The sequence below is a fragment of the Sarcophilus harrisii genome, chromosome 4, assembly GCF_902635505.1.
Source record: "Sarcophilus harrisii chromosome 4, mSarHar1.11, whole genome shotgun sequence".
Classification (NCBI taxonomy): Eukaryota; Metazoa; Chordata; class Mammalia; order Dasyuromorphia; family Dasyuridae; genus Sarcophilus; species Sarcophilus harrisii.
In genome coordinates, this window is record NC_045429.1 from 241,794,326 (window position 1) to 241,800,325 (window position 6,000).

Below are 6,000 nucleotides of genomic sequence, written 5' to 3' on the forward strand. Positions count from 1 at the left end.
CTAGAAAAGGTTTCTGAAATGTTTCTTTATAGATTATGTTATTGTATTATCTTTATTGTTTAGGTCATATATCAATTTTAAGTTTATTGTAATACATAGTAAACGTTGTTACTCTAAATCCAAATTCTGTTAAATTATTTTACTTTGCTAGCAATTCTCATCAAATTGAGAGTTCTTTCCTAAGTAATATATATTTCAGGGTTTATAGAACACTGGATTATAAAATTATATTTTATTTTTTATTTTAATCAGTATTGAGGACTGAGATCTTATAATGGAGTTTAATATCCAGAATTTATAGCTCTCTCTTCAATTTTACTTCCTCCCACTATTTTAAAAAATATACTAACTAATTTCTCTAAGTAAAATTTGCTGCTAAATTGCATAATTCTTTAAAAGTATTTCCTTGGTAAAAATAATTTCAATAGTTTCATAATTTTTATTAGATCAGTATCCCCAGCTATGAGTACTGGAAATTTTTCCTATAATTTAAGTCTCTTTATTTGTATAAGAAGCAATTTCTTAACTATATAAATATTGAGTATGATTTGATAAATTGACTCCCAGATGTGTTTGTATGTATTTTGTAATTCATTTGATTAGCATTTTTCTTTCTGTTATTCTCTCCTGGATTTTGTTATTGCAACATAAAAATGTTGTTGATTTTAGGGATTTGTTTTATAATATATTACTTATTAATGCTATTTCCTCTTTTTCTGTCTTTGCCTTTTCTCCTTCTCCTCACCCATCATCTTATTGATATCACAAATTTTTCTATTAAGCATATCAAATATTAGAAAGTAAAGGGAGAACCCTTTCTTTACCCTTATATTTATTGAAAACTTATGGTTATGCAATGCTAATTTTTTAGGAGTGGATTAGATAGATTTTTTAAAAAAATCATATGAAAAATCTTTCTATGCTTCTATTTTGTGGAGTTTTATAATAAATGGATATTGCTTTTTGACTAAAACTTTTTTCTAAAAAATATTTTGATAAACATATAGTTGTGTATTTGTGTTCAATATGATTTTTATGTTATTTCCTAAAGTAGAATATTCTTTGCACATCTGGTATAAATTCAGTCTGATCAAAGTGAATGGTTTTTAAATAAATTGTATTATCCTTTTCCTAGTATTTTATTTATTTTCAAATAAATGTTTATTAATGATATTGCTCTCTGGTCCTATAATTTTTCTTAACTTTCCCTGGTTTAGATTTTAATACTATAGAGGTCTCAGAGAAAAATAATTATTTCATACTATTGAACATTTTGCTTTTTTTGTTAATTCAGACTTTTTCCCTTCTAAAACTTGAGAAAGTGTTTTTTAACTTAAATGCAAGACAATAGTTATACTTATTGAATTTCATTTATAATTTTTTAATCTCGATTCAACCAATAATTTTAGTTTTTTCATTTAAAAAACTCTTTAGATTTGAATATTCAGCATAAAATGGAAATATTTTTTTTTTATATAGAAAGAATTTACCTTTATGGTAGAAATTAGATGAGATAATTTTTGAGGTCACTTCTAACTTTAATAGTTAAAAAAATCTAACTTCTATTATTCTTTGCAGAATGAAAATTATTTTTAAAATTCAAGTATTTATTTTTGCCACCCCAACCCTCTTCTCAACCACTAAAAAAAAAAAAAAATGAAACATAAAATCCTTTAACAAATAACTATAATAATGTTTTAAAATTCATGACTGGCCATGTTCAAAAATGTATAGCTCACTCAGGCTTTTCTGAATTTACTTCTTTCTTATAGCCCAAGAGTACCCCATTACTTTTACATATCATTTCAGTTATTTTTCTCATTAGTTGGTACCCCCTTAATTTTCGATTATTTGCCACTACAAAAAGGCTTGCTTAGATATTTGTGTACATATAGGAACTACTTTTCTTTTTTGATATCTTTAGCGCACAGTTCAGTAGCTTTTTAAACATAGCTCTAAATTTCTTTTTTTAAAAAGCTTTTTTATTTTCAAAATATATGCATAGATATTTTTGAACATTCATCCTTACAAAACCTTTGTTCCAATTTTTGTTTCTTCCTTCTTCCCTCCTTTTCCTTACATGGCAAGTAATCCAACATGTTAAACACATGCAGTTCTTCTGTACATATTTTCACAATTATGCTGCACAAGAAAAATCAGACCAAAAAGGAAAAAAAAAAGAGAAACAAAGAAAAACAAAGCAAACAAACAACAAAAAAAGATGAAAATACTATGTTGTGATCAGTCCCCACAGTCCTCGCTCTGGATGCAGTTGGTTCTCTCCATTGCAAAATCATTGGAACTGGTGTGAATCACCTCACTTTTGAAGAGAGACATGTCAATCAGAATTGATCATCATATAATGTTGTTGTTGCTCTGTACAATGTTCTCTTGGTTCTACTCATTTCACTTAGCATCAATTCATGTAAGTCTCTCCAGGCCTTTTTAAAATCATCCTGCTGATTGTTTCTTAAAGAAAAATGATATTTCATAATATTTGTGTAGCATAACTTATTCAGCCATTCTCCAACTGATGGACATCCACTCAGTTTCCAGTTGTTTCTGCTACATTTTTTGCATATGTAGGTCCTTTTCCCTTTTTTATGATCTCTTTGGGATACAGGCCCCATGAATGAAAGGATATACGCAGTTTGATAGCCCTTTGAGCATAGTTCCATATTGCTCTCTAGAATGGTTGGTTCAGTTCACAACTCCATCAACAATGTATTAGTGTCTCAGTTTTCCCACATTCCCTCCAACATTCATTATCTTTTCCTGTCATCTTAGTCTGAGAGGTGTGTAGTGGTACCTCACAGTTATTTTAATTTGCATCTAAATTTCTTTTTAGAATGGTTGGAACAATTCACAATTCAACCAAATAGTGAATAAATGTGTCTACTTTCCCATAGGCCCCTCAAATATTTGTCTTCCCTTCATATTTTCTCTATTTATTCCTAAATTTTGGTAACCTAACAAGTTTGAGATAAATATTCTAAGCTGCCTTTATTTGCATTTCTCTAATAATTAGTTATTCAGAGCACTTTTCTTATGACTTTCATATGATTATAGATGATTTGGATTTGTAACCTTGGTAACACCCATTCATATCCTTTGACCAATTGGAAAATTAATCTTGTCCTTATAAATTTCAATCAGTTTTTCATATATATTAGAAATGAGAACTTTATCAAAAAAAATTTACCTGAAAACTTTTTTTTCCTTCCAGTTATCAATATCTCTTCCAATTTTAAGTACATTGAATCAGTTTGTGAGATATTCAAATACACATACATATATACACATCACAAACAAATCTAAATATATATATATATATATATATAATATACAATTTATATAACATGTTATAAACTAATAGATACATACACGTATAACAAATCTATTTCCCATTTTATTTTTGATGCATTGAATTCATTTGTGCAATATACACAGACATACATACAATTCTCTTTTCCACATCATGGAGGTTAAGGGAATGTTACCTCCTCTCTCTCCCTTTCTTTTTGCAAAATCCACATAAGGGGCAGCTAAGTGGTACAATAGATTAAGCACCAGACCTGAAGTCTGTAGGATCTGAGTTCAAATCTTGTCTCAGACACTTAACACTTCCTAGCTATGTGACCCTGGGCAAGTCACTTAACCCCAATTGCTCTAGCAAAAAAAGAAAAAAATGCATATAAAAGTTTTTGGCTGCCCCTTCTTACCAGAGAAGTCTGAATTTTTCTTTCTTTTTCTTTTATGGAGTGTTTACAGTACCTTACTGAAAAAAATGTGGGTTAAGAATTTGTCATGGGCTACATGTAGATCAATGTTAAGTAACAATACTATGTTTTCTAAACTTTTTCTGTTTCATCTGCTGGCCTTTCTGTGTCATTTGTGACTTCTGCAAAACTCCCCCCAAATTTCCAATTAATTTCTTATGCCAACCAACAAAAGACTGAAACCATAATGAGGAAAATTGTGAGGTAGAAGAGAATTGTACACACATATACACATGTATTAAAGTAGATTGCACATGTGAATTTACATGTATGTTGCACATACTAATTCATTGGGCTAAATATTGGAAGGGAAATAAATAACTGGGAAGAAGCATCACAAAAGATAAAATGGACAATTTTCATTATATAACATTATTTATTGTTTTGCTTATAGGTGCATATATAATTTATGATATGTATTTTTATTTATGACAATATATAATGAAAATTGTCTATTTTATATTACTGATAAATAAATTCTCTATAAATTCTCCTTTCTAAATACTTGAAGTACTTTCTTCCTTGTTCCTCTAACTTGTTTATTATGTGACATTTTATGTCTAAGTAATATATCCATCTGAAGCTTATCATGGCATATAGCATAAAGTTCATCAAAAGTTTCTCTACTTCTGTCCAATTTTCTTAGAAGTTTTGCTGTGTCCTTACCTTAGTAACTAGGTAGATAGAATACTGGGCTTGGAGTTGGGGAAGCCCGAGTTCAGATGAAGCTTTCAACATTTAATAGTTTTGTTACCTTGAGCGAATAATTTAAACTTTATTACTTGAAGTCATAGCATTTATCTTATAGGTTTATTGCCAGGATACAATGAATTAAAATTAAAAAGGAGGTGGAGGAGGCTTAGTGTAATGGCTGGCACATGGTAGGCACTATGGATATTTATTCCCTTTCTATCACCTTATTAAACACTAAACTACTAAGTTCACTTGTTCCTTTGTGGTGTGTAGCTAATTATTTCACTGATAGGCATTTCTATTTTTAAAAATCCAATAACAAATATTGATGATTACTCCTTTATATTATGATTTCAGATTGATATTATTAGCCTTCCTTCTTTTCTTTCCATTTTTTCATTATTTTTCTTGAGGTTCTTGTCTTACAGAATTTCATTATTACTTTTTCTACTTCTAAAGTAGTCTATTGATAGTTTGGTATGGCACTACATAAATAATTTAATTTGATTAGGGTTATTAATTTATTACATTGCTTTAGCCTATCTATGAGCAATTAAGACCTCCATTTATTGTCTGTATTTCTGTAGACATGGTTTTGTAGTTATAGTCATATGGTATCTTTGTGTTTCATTGTAGTAAAATGTATTTTATAAATGTTATGCTTATTTTAAATAGTTTTTTATTTATATATTACATCTATATTTCTATATAAAATCTGGGTTTTATAACATACAAATTTGATGATAATATCTTCTATGATTTTGTATATGTATATTATTGATTAAAAAAATTTTGACATCATGGAACTAAGGACAAGATCTATTGCATGGAATTAAAATTAACCACAAATTTTCTGGGAAAAAAAAAAGACATAAGCTTCCCCCTCCCCCACTTCTTTATTTTTAATACATATTTCTTTATGAATCATGTTGGGAGAGAAAAATTAGAACAAAAGGGAAAAACCATGGGAGAGAGAAAAAAAAAAAAAAACAGAAAAAAGAAGTGAACATAACATGTGTTGATCTACATGCAATTTCCATAGTTCTTTTTCTGAATGCTAATGGTATTTTCTACCCAAAGTCTATTAGGATTGTCTTGGATCACTGAACCATTGAAAAGAACTAAGTCTTTCAAAATTGATCATCACAGATTTTTGCTGTTACTGTGTACAATATATTCCTGCTTCTGCTTGTTTCACTCAGCATCAGTTCATGTAAATCTTTCCAGGCCTTTCTAAAATCAGCTTGTTCATTATTTTTCATAGAAAAATAATATTCTGTTATCTTCATATATTTATTTAGCCATCCTCCAATTAATGGACATCTACTAATTTTCTAATTCTTTGCTACATAAAAAGAGCTGCTACAAACATTTTTGCCCATGTGGATCCTTTTCCCTCCTTTATGATTTCCTTGGGATACAGACTGCAGGTACTGCTGGGTCAAAGGATATACACAGTGTTATAGGCCTTTGGGCATAGTTCCAAATTGCTCTTCAAAATCTTTGGATCATTTCACAACTCCATCAA